This window comes from Macaca nemestrina, chromosome Y (genome assembly GCF_043159975.1).
Source record: "Macaca nemestrina isolate mMacNem1 chromosome Y, mMacNem.hap1, whole genome shotgun sequence".
In the NCBI taxonomy this organism is placed as follows: domain Eukaryota; kingdom Metazoa; phylum Chordata; class Mammalia; order Primates; family Cercopithecidae; genus Macaca; species Macaca nemestrina.
Window position 1 is genome coordinate 8,754,218 of NC_092146.1, and position 16,575 is coordinate 8,770,792.

General features: G+C 45.2%; 1 long non-coding RNA gene across 17 annotated transcripts in view; it reads right to left on the reverse strand.

Moving 5' to 3' along the window:
* Positions 1 to 16,575, reverse strand: part of LOC139360983 (uncharacterized) — a 178,299-nt gene that overhangs the window by 28,274 nt on the left and 133,450 nt on the right. For 14 of the 17 annotated variants that reach the window (XR_011618557.1, XR_011618562.1, XR_011618564.1 and 11 more), the window contains 2 exons: positions 7,219 to 7,561; positions 2,956 to 3,013 (listed from right to left, as the gene is read on the reverse strand). This is a non-coding gene — a long non-coding RNA (uncharacterized lncRNA). Of the gene's footprint in view, positions 1 to 2,955; positions 3,014 to 7,218; positions 7,562 to 12,161; positions 12,307 to 16,575 lie in introns of all 17 variants that reach the window. The other 3 variants (XR_011618559.1, XR_011618560.1, XR_011618558.1) reach the window with 3 other exon arrangements.

Sequence of the window (16,575 nt, forward strand, 5' to 3'; positions counted from 1 at the left end):
TGTTATTTGCAGCACAAAAATGTTCTTAGGTCACAGATCACTCATACTATTGTTTGTGGTTTAGGAATGCCTTGAGTGGTTTTCCACCCTGGGTGAGCCAGGTGTTCCTTGCCCTCATTCTGGTAAACCAACAATCTCCAGAGTGTGTGTCATAGCCATAACGAGCATATCACAGTGTTGCAGATATTTTTTTATGGCCACTTTCTGCTGGTCTGTTTATGACCAGGCTTGGGACCTGTTCCCAGCACCATGACATTGGAGTACTCCCACCTGAACCCTGGGCCATGATGTGGACGGCTTGTGCAATTAAGGAAATGCGGGGTTGGAGTTGGAAACACCTTCTGTGTCATCAGTCTTCATTTTTTTGCAGGTGAAGTTGCGGGACCCCATCCACCCTTCACCAGATTGTATCCTCACCCTTAGCTGACCTTACTGCTGCTCACATTCATGTTCCAAAATGAAATGCCAAGATGATGGAGGAGTGCCCCCTCAGAACATGAAGAAAGTTCTTGACTGGAAACTGAATTTGAGGTAAACTCAAGGGGCCTTGCAGGCAACATTGCTAGCGTCTTTCCCTGGTTTGGCCACAGGACAATGAAACCTCAGAGATCTCTGTTTTCTACTGTGGTGTGCTCCTCTTCTTTTTAGAAAAGTGGTTTGTTTTTTTGTTTTTTGTTGCTGTTGTTGTTGTTGTTGTTGTTGCAAGAGGAGGTGATTGGATGCCTGCCTCCCAATTCACTGTAGATTCATGATCCACAGAAAAATAAAGAACACAGAGTCCCCAGCCCAAGCAGAACCACACAGACAGTCTGCCAAAAGACTGGGAGACTCAAGAAAAAGAAGTGCTAAAGTTCATTAGCCACATTCCTTTAAGCATACTCCACTTACAGGCTCACACACACAAACACACATTGCCACACACGCATGCAGACAGCCAACTCTCACAACACTCCCACAGAAACACAGCCCAGCAGCTCCTGGGACTATGTGGTTCTGCAGGAAGCCCCACCTGGGAGAGAGCAACCCTGGGAAACACAGGCGTTCTGTACCTAGAAATCACAGTGAGGCAAGTTTTAAAAAAGACCCACCCCTACAATATCTAGGCAGCCTCAGAAATTCTGCAGATCCTTTTGGATCCTTATAGATTTCATGGTTTATTCCTGGGACAGTGCTTGACATTTCTTCAGGCTGGCTCATGTTTGCTCTCTCCTAGGATAATGGAACTATCCCATGGATCCCACAGGTGATAGTACACTGCTGACGCACCTACAAGGTGGTCTCCTTTTCCACCAAGCTGATGTGACATGTCGCTAGGCAACTGTGACATCATTGTGACAATAGCCAAAGTTCATAATCAGGCCTTGTGACCTGAGAATAGCCCATGCACATTCCAGAGGCAGGCTCATGCACCAGGTGCTCAGAGCTGTCAGCCTGTCTCAGCAGAGGAAAATGGTACAGGCAGAGCCGGCCTGTTATGGGGAAAATGGCTGCCTGCCAAAACCCACTGTGGGACCCTAAAATCTCAACTTCAGTGTCCTTCGGACTGTCACTGTGGTGGGGTCCCACTGGAGGAGGAGGCGTTTCATAACTGTGAGGTGGTCTCTGGGAAATGCTCTTCTGACTCCATTCCTGAAAGAGGCTGTGTGCAAGAATCACATCCCATGGGGATTGGAATATAGTCCGGTGTGTAGTTGAGGGTTCTTTGGGTAACAGAATCATACCTGAGACCCAGAGGTGGGTGTCAGTGAAATATGGCCAGGCTGTTGACATCACTGCTTCCTTTCATCCTTTGCCTCACAGGGGCTCTCTGGGAAATGCAGGAACCAAGACAAAGGCAAGTCCTAGGTGGAGCAGTGTTTCCACACCTAGGACTGACCTCTCACGGGTGTAGATGAGATTGAACCAATGATACAGAGGTCATCTGTGGCAATGCAAGCCTGAAAATGGCATCCAGTGGTAGTGCTTAGGGCCACTGTGGATTCCCCGTGAAAGCAAAGAAAAATGAGGACTCACCTGAGAAAGCAAGCTGCCTTGTGTTTGAGTCCAAGAAATATTCAATGATTTCTGTCAGAAGACCCAAAAGCCTGCTACAAAATGCAAAAACCTCAGTACCCACGACAAGACAACCACCCACAACTGAGAGTACAGCCAGCTTACCCGAAGGCCCTTTTGCTCTTTGAAATCCCTGGTAGCTAAATAATCTGTGGTGAGAGGCAGTGCCATCCAGCAATAGCACAGTGAAGAGCCCCTCAACAATGAGAAGACCATGCAGATGATACGAAACAGAGGCTAGATTACCAGGCAAAATCCAGATACTACTGTCGGCTTCTCATCCTACAGGAATCATGCAGTCCTCCAATAGAAGTGGGAGAAGAATAGTTTTTTGTTGTTGTTGTTGGCAGCTGTAATGGGGATTTACAGTTTTAAAACTATCAAAGTTGCCCAGTCATTAAAACATGACACTGTTTAGAAGAAAAAACTCTTGCAATGGATTCCCATGAGGGTCTTCCTCTGTGAACTGGGAAACGTTTAGGGTGGAAGACATTGAACCAGACCCATGAAACCCTAGGCAAGGGGCCGTGTGGACAGGACTGCTAGTGTCTTTCTCTGGACTGACCACAAAACAATGAAACACTGTGAGGTTTTTTTTTTTTTGTTTTTTGTTTTTTGTTTTTTGTTTTTGCTGGGGAAGGTAAGTTGCACACCAGTGCATCTCAGCCTGCCTACCAATTCACTGCAGATTTACGATCCACAGAAAATTAAAAAACATGCAGTTCTGCAGCCCAAGGAAAGCCACACAGGCAAGCCACCAAAAGGTTGAGAGACTGAGAAAAAACAAGTGCTGAAGTGCATCAGCCATATTGCTTTAAGCAGACTCCACTTACAGGCACACACACATAAATACACACACACAATGCCACATACACACAGAGACATCTAACACTCATACACTACCTGATAAGCAAACAGCCCGGTAGCTTCTGAGGTAGTGTGGTTCTGCAGGAAGCCCCACCTGGTAGAGAGAGTAACCGTGGGAAACAAGTGGAGTCTATCTAAAAATCACAGTAGGGCAATTGTTAAGAACTGCTGGGAACACACCCCAAGACTGGCCTCGAAGAGACCAGGACAAACTGGCCATAAATAAGATCTCTGCATCACTGTGACATGCTTGTGATTGCTATGATGCCTGTGCTGGAAGTTGCTGGTTTACCAGAATGAGGGCAAGTAATATTTGGCCCACCCAGAGTAGAAAACTGCTTAAGGTGTTTCTAAATCACAAACAATGGCATGAGTGATCTGTGCCTTAAGGACATGCTTCTACTGCAGATAACAAGCTAGAGCATGTCCCTTTCTTCTTTGTAAAAAATACTTCTAGTTAATCTATTAACTGCAGAAATGATGTTTATCATGGGCCTACTGTCAATAAATAGGTGGATCAAACTTTGTTCCAGGCTCTCAGCTGTTAAGGCGGTTATCCCCTGATCCCATTTTGAACTCTATTTCTGTGTCTGTGTCTTTATTCCTCTAGCACTGCTTGGTTTGTGTCTCCAAGACTGAGCTGGTCTCAGCAAGTGACACCCAATCTTGGGCTAAATACTATGCCATCATAATATAATCCTAATTACATTTTAGAACTTGTTAAAAAACAATACAATTTGGAATCAAAGTTCTGTTCACTCCTATCGATAATGGGCTATCTAAAGTTTGACCTCCTAATTATCATATATCTTGCCAGGAATGTAGATTGTTCTCTTGTATTAACTCTTTCTCATTTAAGACTAACCATTCTCTCCTAGTAGTGAGAGCTTGAGAAGCAGTATGGTAACCGGTGAAGTTTAACTATCCTTGGGAAGCCTGTCCCTCTGTACGTATTATTACTGAAATTATTTAAAAAATTCTGAGAAGGTCTTGACATTTCCTCACTACTTTAATCTTGATTGTTGTGGAACTGATTGTTGTCATAGCTACTGCTGCAGCAGCTGGAGTTTTTCTATGTTCATCAGTGCAGACAGCAGGTTTTGTACATAAATGACAAAAGAATTCTCTTCTGCTATGAAACTGTCAAACTAAAATAAAAAGATATTTAATCAAATCAGTGATCTCTGACAAACTGTAATGTAGCTGGGAGATCGAGTAGCTAGTTTGGAATATAGAATGCAGCTAACAGGTGACTGGAATACTTCTGAATTTGTATCACTCCTCACCCTCATAATGAATCAGAGTGTGAATGGGAAATAATAAAAAAGCATCTAGAAAGACACTCTGCAAATTGTCTTCGGATGTTGCAAAATTAAAAGAACAAACATTTAAAGCATCCCAGGCATACCTGATCTAAATGCCAGGAACTCAAATGCTTGACAGTGCTGCAGATGGATTGGCAGTCATAAATCCTTTGAAATGAATAAATACAATTGGAGGCTTTGTGATTTCTATGATAATTCTACTATTAATCTGTATTGTTCATCTTTGTGCAGTACAGATGCAGATCTTGACTCCTGTGAGAAGCAACTCACCTTGATAAAGCTGCCTTTGCTTTTGTTGCCCTTCAAAAGCAAGAAAAAGCACGTGCTGGAAACAAGTCCCAAGCCTGGCCATAAACAGGTCATGAGAAACTGGCCATAAACAAAATCTCTAAAACACTGTTACATGCTTGTGATGGCTATGACACCCACTCTGGAGGTTGTTGGTTTAATGGAATGAGGGCAAGAAACACCTGGCCAACCCAGGACAGAAAACTGCTCAAGGTGTTCCTAAACCACAGACAATAGCATGAGTGATCTGCGCCTTAAGGACATGTTTCTTATGCAGATAATAATCCAAAGCCTGTCTCTTTGTTTCCCATAAGGAATACCTTTACCTAATCTACAATCCATAGAAACAATGCCTACCACTGACTTGCTGTCAATACATATGTGGGTCAAACTCTGTTAGAGGTTCTCAGTTCTGAAGGCCGTTGGTCCACTGATTCCCACTTTGCAGCCTATTTCTGTTTCTTTATCTTAATTTCTCTAGTGCTACTGGGTTAGGGTCTATACCACTGAGCAGTTCTTGTCAAAAGGAATATTTGGAGTGCAAATTCATGCCACCCTGGCAAACTATGAATTTGAGGGCTTTTGTATCTGAAGCCAAAAAGAGTAGGATGAATTGATCCCGGGTAGTATGTGGCCTACACACTTGCCTCTTATTTTCTTGACTTCCATGTTCCTCATTAGCCTAGGATTTCCTGAGCCTGGCTCAACTACTTCCACACTAAATGTATCCAAGTTCATAGAGAATAACCCTCATGGGAATCCATTGTATGAGTGTTTCCTTCTAAACACTGACAGTTTTTAATAAATGGGCAACTTTGATACTTTTAAAACCATAAATTCCTGTTATGGCCACCAACAAGGAAACTCTTGTTCTCACAACTCTATCAGGGGCTGCATGATTCCTATAGGATGAGAATCAGGCAGTTGTCTGGCTTTTGCCTGGAGACTAATTTAGCCTCTGTTTCATTAATCTGCATGACCTTCTTATTGTGGAGGAGCTCTTCATTGAACTGTTGCTGGATGAGACTGCCTTTCTCCACAGATTACTTAGCTGCCAGGGATTTCAGAGAGCAAAAGGGACTTTGGGCAAACAGGCTGTGCTGCAGGTTGTGGGTTGTTGTCTCATGGGGGCTGAGATTGTTTGTACTTTGCATGAGGCTTTTTGGTCCTCTGAAAGGAGTCATTGAGCATTGTTTCCAGCACAACGCAGATGGTTCTCTCAGACTAGACTTGGTTTTTCCTTGCTTTCTCAGGGACTCCATATTGTCCCTCAACAGCAACACTGGACACCCTTTTTAGGTTTGCCATCAAAAACGCAGCCTTGAGGCACTGTCTCAACCTCATCTGCATGCTTGAGAGGCCACTCCAAGGTGTGAGAATGCTGCTCCCTCTTTGACTTGCCTTTGACGTGGTTCCTGTCTTTCCCAGGGAGTCTCTGCTAAGCCCAGGATGAAGGGAGGCAGTGCGGGCAAGAGCCCAGAAGTGTTTCACTGACACCTGTCTCTGGGGTCTCAGGTATGATTCTATCGTCCAAAAAACGCTTAACAACACAGCAGACTATATTCCAATCCCTATGTATTCTGACTGTTGCACACAGACTGCTTTGGGAATGGGTTTGGAGGAGCAGTTTCCAACAACCACCTCACAGTCTCAAAACGCGTTCTCAAGGTCTATACTTTTAGGGTCCCTCTGTGGGTTTTCACAGGCAGTCTTTTTCCTAATACCAGGGCAGCTCTGCCTGTATCATTTTCCTCTGCTTAGGCAGTCTGACAGCTGTGATGGTCGGGCACCAGAGTCTGCCTCATGAATGTGAATGTGCCAGTCTCAGAGAACCAGGCCTGATTGTGAGCTCTGGCTACCATCACAATGAATGCCATCAGTGCCTAGGCACAAGTCCCTGCGGTTTGGTGGAGAAAGAGACCTCTGTGGAGGTGTGTCCGTGGTGTACTATCTCCTGTCTTCTCTGGGATCCACGGGATTATCCCATGATCCTAGAAGAAGGCAGACATGAGCCAGCCTGCAGAAACATCAAGCTCAGCCTAAGGAATAAACCAAAAAATCCCTAATGATCCAAAAGGATCTGCAAGATTCCTCAGGCCTGCCTAGACTGTGTAGAGGTAAGTCTCTTTGAAATTTGTCCCGCTGTAATTTCTAGGTAAAGCCCGTCTCTATTCCCTGGAGTTGCCCTCTCACAGTTGGGGCTTCCTGTAGAACTATACAGCCTCAGGAGTTTCCAGGCTGTTTTTCTGTGGGAACGTAGTGAGTGTTGGATGTGTGTGTGTGTGTGTGTGTGTGTGTATGTTCCTGTAAATGGAATGTGTTTATAGAAATGTGGCCTACACACCGCAATGCTTCTTTTGAGTCTCCAGACCTTTTGGTGGCCTGTCTGTGTGGCTCTTCTGGGGCTATAAGGTTTAATTTTTTTTTTATTTATCTGTGGATCATTAATTTACTGTGAGTTGGGAAGTGGGCTGCGACCCACCAGCATTAAATTACCTCCCTGAGAAAAGAAAAAAAAAAAAAGCCACTCTTCTGAAAGAAGAGGAGCACATCATGCAAAAAAAAAAAAAAAAAAAAAAAAAAAAAAAAAAAAAAAAAAAACAGACATCTTCCAGTGTTTTATTGTCCTGTGGCCAACCCAGGTAGAGACACTAGCAGTACTGTCCATGGGGCCCCTTGAATTTACCTTCAATTCGGTTGTCAGTCCAGCAGTGCTTCACATCATGAAGGGGCACTCTGCCATGATGTAAGATTTCATCCTGGGACATAGAGTGTGAGCAGTAATAAGTTCAGATGGGGTGAGGATACAATGTGGTGAGGAGTGGACAGGGTCCCACAAATTCACCTGCAACAAAAATGAAGACAAATGACACAGAAGGTACTTCCAACTCATCGCAGCATTTCCTTAATTGCACAAGCAGTCCATACCATATCCCAGTGTTCAGGTACACATATGCCAATATGCAATGAACCTTTGCAGTGCAAATTGGGGCCATCCTGGAAAACTTCCGATTTCAGGGCTTTCATACCTGGAACCAAATGAAAGTGGAATGGCATGATGCAGGGTGGGATATATGGCCTCCAGACTTGCCACTTCTTTTTCTGATTTCCATGTTCATCATCAGACTGGGTTTTTGGGGTCTGGCTCAATGACTTCCACACTAAATGTTTCCCCATTTCAGAAAGTGACTTTCATGGGAATCCATTTCATGAGTGTTTCCTTCTAAACATTGTCAGGTTTTAATGACTGGGCAACTTTGATACTTTTAAAACTGTAAATTCCTGTTAGAGCCTCCAAAAAGGAAACTCTTGTTCTCCCACTTCTATCAGAGGCCTGTATTATTCCTGTAAAATAAGAAGCAGGCTGTTGTCAGGATTTTGCATGGTAAACTAGCCTCTGTTTCATCTTATCTGTATGGCCTTCTCATTGTGGAGGGGGTTCCTTCATTGGGCTGCTGCTGGATGGGACTGTCTCTCACCACATATTATTTACCTTCCAGGGATTTCAGAAAGCAAAATGGACTTAGGGTAGGCTGACTGCTCTCCAGGTTGTGGGTCATTGTCTCCTTGTGGGCACTAAGGTTGTTTGCACTTTGCAGGAGGCTTTTGCGTCCTGACAGGAATCATTGAACATTGCTTAGACTCCAGCACAAGGCAGCTCATTCTCTCAGGCAAGCCTTGATTTTTCTTTGACTTAATAGGGAATTCACAGTGCTTCTCAAAAGCATGACTGGACACCCTTTTCAGGCTTGCCATCACCACAAACAGCCTCTGAGACACTGTCTCAACCTCATCTGCACCCAGGAGAGGCCAGTCAGAGGTGGGAGAAAACTGCTTCATTTTGGACTTGTTTTTGTAGTGGTTCCAGCCTTTCCCAGAGAGCTCCTGTCAGGCCCAGGATGAAGGGAGGCAGTGAGATCAAGAACCTTGCCATCTTTCACTGACACCCACCTCTGGGGTCTCAAGTATGATTCTGTCGCCCAAGGAACACTCAACAACACACCAGACTACATTCAAATCCCCACAGGACCCCATTCTTGCACATCCTTTTTCAGGAATGGAGTAAGAAGAGAAGTTTCCTGCTAGGACCTTACAGTCTTGAAACACCTCCTCCTTCAGCAAGACCTGACCATAGAGAAATCCCAAAGGGACCCTGAGGTCAACACTTTTATGGCCCAGCAGTGTGTTTTGGCAAGCATCCTTATTCCTGATAGAAAGCCTGACCTGCCTGTACCATTTTTTCTGCTTAGACAGGCTGATAGCTCTGACAGGTGGGCGCCCAAGACTCCATCACATATGCTAATGTGCTGGTCTCAGGTCACCAGGCCTGATTCTGAACTCTGGCTAGAGTCACAATGATTATCACTGTTTCCTCACGACAAGTCCCTGCCACTTGGTGGAGAAGGTGACCTCCGTGGAGGTTCATTGGAGGTTGGCTCTCACTGGTCTTCTCTGTGGAATGCACAGGGTAATCCAATTATCCTAGAAGATGGCAGATATGAGCCACCCTGAAGAAATGTCAGCATAGCCCCAGGAATAAACCACAAAATTCCTAAGGATTCAAAAAGATCTGCAAGATTCCTCAGACCTGCCTAGATGTTGTAAGGGTGAGTCTTTTTCAAACTTGAACAACTGTGATTTCTTAATACAGCCTGCCTCTGTTCTTTGAGGTTGCTCTCTCTCAGGTGGGGCTTCCTGCAGAAACATGCAGTTGCAGGAGCTGCACCACACTGTGTGTTTCTGTGTTTTGAGTGTTGGATTTCTGTGTCTGTGTGTGGTATTTCGTGTGTGTGTGGTGGTGGCAGGTGTGAGTGGGTGGGTGTGTTTTCCTGTGAGTGGATTCTGCTTATTGAACTGTGGCCAACACACTTCAACACTTTTTTTTTTTTTTTTGGCTCACAACCTCCTGGTGGACATTTTTTGGCTCTGCTTGGGCTGTGGGGTTCCATGTTCGTTGTTTTTTTCTGTGGGTCATGAATCCGCAGTGAATTGGGAGGCAGGTAGAAACATACTGGAGTACAAATCACCTCCCCCTGAAAAACAAAAGCCCCTCTTCTACACATAAAATCACATCACACCAAAAAAACAGACATCTCCCAGTGTTTCATTATCCTACAGCCAACCCGGGGAGATACACTAGCAGTCCTGTCCACAAGGCCCCTTGAATTTTCCTCAAATTCAGTTCCTAACTGAGTGGGTATTTTATGTCATGAGGAGGCATTCTTCCATCATCTTCAGATTTCATCCTGTGACACGGAGTGTGAGCAGTAATTCCTTCATAGGGATAAGGATATAATCTGTTGAGGGCTGGATAAGGTCCTACAAATTCATCTGCAAAAAAAAATGAAGGCAGCTCACACAAAGTGTTCTTCAGATTTCATCCCCGCATTTCCCTAATTGCACACGTGGTCCGCAACATGGTCCAGTGTTCACATGGGAGTATTCCAATGTGCAAGAAACATTTGGAGTGCATTCTGGCAAACTCCCGATTTGAGGGCTATCATACTCGGAGTCAAATGGCAGTTGAATAGATTGATGCTAGATGGGATGTGGCCTCCACATTGCCTTTTCTTTTTCTGTCTTCCATGTTCCTCTTCAGCCTAGGGTTTCCTGGGTCTGGTTCAAGGACTTCCACACTCTATGTTTCCCAGTTCATGTAGAATGACCGTCATAAGAATCCATTGCTTGTTTCCTTCTAAACACTGCCACATTTTAATTACCGGGTAACATTGATACTTTTAAAACCATAAATTCCTGTTACAGCCACCAAGAAGGAATATCTTGTTCTCACACTGATGTTGGAGGACTGCATGCTTCCTTTAGCATGAGAAGCAGGCAGCCGTGTCTGGCTTTTGCCTGATAATCTAACTTCTGCTTCATTTCGTCTGCATGGTCTCCTCATTGTGAAAGGGTTCTTTCATTGTACTGTTGCTGGATGGGACTGCCTCTGGCCACAGATGGTGTAGCTGCCAGGGATTTCAGAGAGCAAAAAGGACTTCAGGTAGGCTGGCTGCTCTCCAGGTCATAGGTCATTGTCTCATTGTGAAGGCTGAGGATGTTTGCAATTTGCAGAAGGATTTGATATCGTTTATAGGAATCATTGAACATTACTTGGACACCAGCACAAGGCAGCGTATTCTCTCAAGTGAGCCTTGAATTTTCTTTGCTTTCATGGGGAATCCACAGTGCCCCTCAACAGCACTACTAGACACCCCTTTCAGGCTTTCCATCACCACAGATGGCCTCTGAGACACTGTCTCAACCTCATCTGCATCTGTAAGAGAACACTTCTCCACCTTGGACTTGCCTTTGTCATGGTTCCTGCCTTTCCTAGGGATTCCCTGTGAGACGGAGAATGAAGGGAGGCATTGGGGTCAATGCCCTGCCATCTTTCACTGACACTCAACTTTAGGGTCTCAAGTATGATTGTATCACCCAAAAAAACCTCAACGACCCTCCAGACAATGTTGCAATCCCCAATGGACCAGATTTTTGCACACAGCCTCTTTCAGGAATGGAGTCACAAGAGCGGTTTCCAGTGAACACCTCCCAGTCTTCAAACATTTCCTCCTCCAGCAGGAATCGACTACAGAGACAGCCCAAAGGGGACCTAACGTTAACACTTTCAGGGTCTCTCAGTGGGTTTTTACAGGCAGCCTTTTTCCTGATACCAGGCCTGCTCTGCCTGTGCCATTTTTCTCTATTTAGGCAGCCTGATTGCTCTGAGAGCCAGAAGCCCAAGCCTGCCTCATGAATGCACGTGTGCTAGTCTCAGTGCACCAGGCCTGATTGTGAGCTCTGGCTCATTACAAAGAATATCACCATTGCCTAGCAACAAGTCCCTGTGGCTTCATGAAGGAGACAACCATGGAGGTATGTTGGTTGTGGACTCTTACCTGTCTTTTCTGTTGGGTTCATGGGATAGTCTCCTGATACTAGGAGAGGGCAGACGTAAGCCAGACTGAAGAAACATCAAGCACAGCCCCAGGAATAAACTGCGGAATCTCTAAGCATCCAAAAAGATCTGCAGAATTCCTCAGGCCTGCCTAGATGTTATAGGGGAGAGTGTTTTTGAAACTCTCCTCATATAGCCCACCTGTACTTTCTGGGGTTGTTCTGTCTCAGGTGTGGCTTCCTGCAGAACCATGCAGCCTCAGGATCTGCCAGGTTGTGAGTTTCTGTGGGAGTGTTGTGAGAGTTGGATGTCTCCATGTGTATGTATCATTGTGTGTTTGTGTGGGTGTGTGGCTGTCTCTATAAGTGGAGTCTGACTTTAAGTACGTACTTTAAAGTACTTTTGGCTGAACGTACTTCAGGCCTTTTTTTTTCCTGGAGTCTCAAAACATTTTAATGCCTTTTCTGTGGATGTGCAGGGGTTCCGGGGCTCATGTTCATTATTGTTCTGTGAATCATGAATCCACAGTGAATTGGGAGGTGGGCTGAGACCCACGGGCATCCAAATTACCTCCCTGGCAAAAAAAAAAAAAAAAAAAAAAAAAAAATCTACTCTTAAAGAAAGAAGAGCAGCACAACAAACCAAAAAACAGACATCTCCTAGTGTTTTATTGTCCTGTGGTCAACCCAAAAAAAGACACTGTCAGTGCTGTCTGAAGAGCTTCTTGAATTTACCTCAAATTCGGTTCCTAGCCAAGCAGGGGTTACTCCTCCATCATCCTGGGATTTCATCCCAGGACACAGAGTGTGAGCAGCAATGAGGTCAGATAGGGGTGAGGATATAATATGGTGAGGGGTGAATGAGGTCCTTCAACTTCACCTGCAATAAAAATGAAGACAAATGGCATGGGAAATGCTTACAACTCCATCCCCACATTCATTTAATTGTGCAAGTAGTTGACACCATGGGCTGATGTTCAGGTGGGAGTACTACAATGTGCAAGTAATATTTGGAGTGCAAATTGGGACTATCCTGGAAAACTCCTGATTTTAAGGTTTTTGTACATGAAGTCAAATGAGAATGGAATGGATTGATACTGGATGGAATGTAGTCTCCAGACTTGCATCATCTTTTCCTGACTTCCATGTCCTCATCAGCCTAGGGTTTCCTGGGTCTGGGTCAAGAAGTTTCACACTAAATGTTTCCCAATTCATGGAGAATGATACTCATGGGAACCCACTGTGTGACTGTTTCCTTCTAAACACTCATGTTTTAATGACTTGGCAGTTTCGATAGTTTTAAAACTGTAAATTCCCGTTATAGCTGCCAGCAAAAAAACTCTTGTTCTTTCACTTATATCAGAGGGTTGCATGATTCTCGTAGGATGAGAAGCATGCTGCTGTGTCTGGCTTTTGCCTGGTAATCTACCCTCCGTTTCATTTCATCTGCATGGCCTTCTCTTTGTGGAGGACCTCTTGCACTGGACTGTTGCTTGATGGGACTGGCTTTCACCACAGATTATTTAGCTCTTAAGATTTCAGACAGCACAAGCGACTTTGAGTAGGCTGGCTGTGCTACAGGTTTTGGGTCATTGCCTTGTTCTGGTGACTGAGGTTGTTTACACTTTTCAAGAGGGTTTTAGGTTCTCTCACAAGAAGAGTGAACATTCCTGTGAGACACAGGCAAAAATGCACAGGCAACTTGTTCTTTCAGGGTGAGCCTTGATTTACTTGCTTTCTCAAGGAATTCACAACACTCTCAACAGAACTACTGGACATCTTTTCAGGCTTGACATCACCACCACTGGCTTCTGAGACACTGTCTCAACTTCATCTGCACCTGTGAGAGGCCAAGCTGAGGTGTGAAAACACTGATCCACCTTGGACTTGCCTTTATCATGGTTTCTGTCTTCCCCAGAGAGCCCCTGCTAGGCCCAGGATGAAGGGAGTCAGTGAGGGTAAGTTCCCAGCCATCTTTCACTGACATCTGCCTCTGGGGTCTCAGGTATGATTCTATCATCCAAAGAACCAATACCCAAAGGACTGGATTCTTGCATACAGCCTCTTTCAGGAATGAAGTCAGAAGAGCAGTTTCCAGAGACCACCTCACAGTCTCAAAATGCCACCTCCTCTATCTGAGACCCAGCCATGGAGATGGACTGAAGGTGCCCTGAGATCGAGACATTTAGGGTCTCGCAGTGGGTTTGCACAGGCAGCCTTTTTCCTGATACCAGGCCGGCTCTGCCTGTACCATTTTCCTCTGCTAAGGCAGACTGAAACCTATGACAGCCAGGCACCTGAGACTGCCTCACTATTGCACTTGTGCTAGTCTCAGTGAATCAAACCTGATGGTGATCTCTGGCTAGCGTCACAGTGAATGTCACCGTTTCCTAGCTACAAGTCCCTGCACTGTGGCAGAGAGGGAGACCTACATACAGGTGCGTCGCTGGTGGACTCTCGCCTATCTTCTCTGTGGAATCCAAGGGATAGTCCCATGATCATGGGAGAAGGCAGACATGAGCTAGCCTGAAGAAACATCAAGCACAACCCAGGGAATAAACCATGAACTATCTAAGGATCCAAAAGGATCTGCAGGATTCCTCAGGCTTGCCTAGATGTTGTAGGGTGAGTCATTTTGAAAGTTACCCCACTCTGATTTCTTGGTACAGCCCTCCTCTCTTCCTTAGGACTGCTCTCTCCCAAGTGCAGATTCCTGCAGAACCACGCAGCCTCAGGAGCTATCAACCTGTGTCATTCTGTGGAAGTTTGTGAGTGTTGAATATCTGCCTGTGTGTGTGGCATTTTGTGTGTGTGTGTGTGTGTGTGTGTGTGTAAGTGGAGTCTGCTTAAAGGAATGTGGTAATGAATTTCAGAGCTGCTTTTTCTTGAGTCTACCTACTTTTTGCTGACATGTCTGTGTGACTTTAAGACTCCATGTTCTTTATTTTTCTGTAAAACCTGAACCTGCAGTGAATTGTGAGGTGGGCTGAGACGAATCATTGTCCAAATTGCCTCCCTCTTGAAAAACAGTCACATTTCTAGAAAGAAGAGGAGCACACCACACCCAAGAACAATCATCTCCCAGTATTTCATTGCCCTGTGGCCAACCCAGGGGAAGACACTAGCAGTCTTGTCTGCAGCGCCCCTAAAATTAACCTTGAATTCTGTTCCCAACCAAGCAGGTGCTTTACATCCTTAGGGGGCACTCCTCCATCATCTTGGCATTTTATCCTGGGACATAGAATCTGAGCAGCAATAAGGTCAGACATGGATGAGGATATAATATGGTGAGGGGTGGATAGGTTCTCAAAACTTCACCTACAAAAAAAATGAAGACAGATGACACAGAAGGTGATTCCAACTGCATCCCCACATTTCCTCAAGTGCACAAGCAGTCCACACTATGACCACGTGTTCAGGGGGGAGTACTACAATGTGCAAGAAACATTTGGAGTACAAATTGGGGCCATTCTGGCAAATTCCAAATGGAAATGGAACTGATTGATGCTGGGTGGGATGTGGCCTCCACACTCGCCTCTTCTTTTCCTGATTCCATATTCCTCATTGGCATAGGGTTTTCTGGTTCTGGCTCAATGACTTCCATACTAAACATTTCCCAGTTCATGGAGAATGACAGTCATGGGAATCCATTGCATGAGTGTTTCCTTCTAAACATTGTCACATTTTAATGACTGGGCAGCTTTGATACTTTTAAATGCATAAATTTCTGTTACTTCCCCCAACGAGGAAACTGTTGTTCTTGCACTTCTCTCAGAAGGCTGCATGATTACTGTAGGATGAGAAGCAGGCAGCCATATCTGGGTTTTGTCTGGTAATCTAGCCTCTGTTTCATTTCATCTGCATGGCCTTCACATTGTGGAGGTTCTCTTTGATTGGGCTGTTAATGGATGTGACTGCTTCTTGACACAGATTATTTTGCTGCCTGGGATTTCAGAGAGCAAAAGGAATTTCAGGTAAGCTGGCTGCACTCCAGGTTGTGAGTCGTTGTTTCGTTGTGGGTGCTGACATCGTTGCAGTAGGCTTTTGGGTCCTTTGACAGGAATCATTGAACATTGCTTTGACTCCAGCATATTCTTTCACATGAGCCTTCATTTTTCTTTGCTATCTTGGGGAATTCACAGTGCCCTCAACACCACTACTGGACACACTGTTCAGGCTTGCCATTGCCACAAATGGTCTCTTTGACATTGTCTCATCCTCAACTGCACCAGCTACGGGTGAGTCCGAGATATGAAAACACGGCTCCACATTGGACTTGCCTTTGTCATGGTTCCTGCCTTTCCTGAGAGCCACTGCCTGGCACAGGATGAAGGTAGCCTAGCCTTCCGTCACTGAGACTCACCTCTGGGCTCTCAGATATGACTCCAACACCCAAAGAACACTCAAAAACACACCAGAAAATATTCTAATCCCCCAAGACACAATTCTTGCACACAGGCTTTTTCTGGAATGGAGTCAGAAGAGCAGATTTCAGCAACTATCTCAGAGTCTCAAAATGCCTCCTTCTCCAGCAGGACCAACTACGGAGACAGCCTGAAGCGGCTCTGAGATTCAGACTTTTAGGGTCCTGTAGTGGATTTTTTTCAGGCAGCCTTTTTTTCCAATACCACATCTGCTCTGTCTGTACTGTTTTTCTTTGCTTAGGCAGGCTGACAGCTCTGACAGTTGAGTACCCAAGCCTGCCTTCTGAATGAGAATGCACCAGTATCAGGGCACCAGGCCTGATTGTGAGCTATGGCTAGCATCACAATGAATGTCACCATTGCCTAGTGATAAGTCTCTGTGGCTTGGCAAAGAAGGAGACCTCCGTTCAGGTGCTTCAGTGATGGACTATAACTTGTCTTCTCTGTGGGATCCATGGCATAGTCCAATGACCCTAGGAGAGGGCAGACATGAGCCATCCTGAAGAAACTTCAGGCAGAGAACCAGGATGCACCATGAAATTCATAATGATATAATAGGATCTACAAAATTCCTCATGCCTGCCTAATGGTTGTAGTGGTGAGTTCTTTTGAATTTTGTCCCACCGTGATTTCTAGGTAGAGCCCATCTTTGTTCCCCAGGACCATTCTCTCCCAGGTGAGGCCTCCTGCAGAACCAAGCAGCCTCAAGAGATGCAAGGATGTGT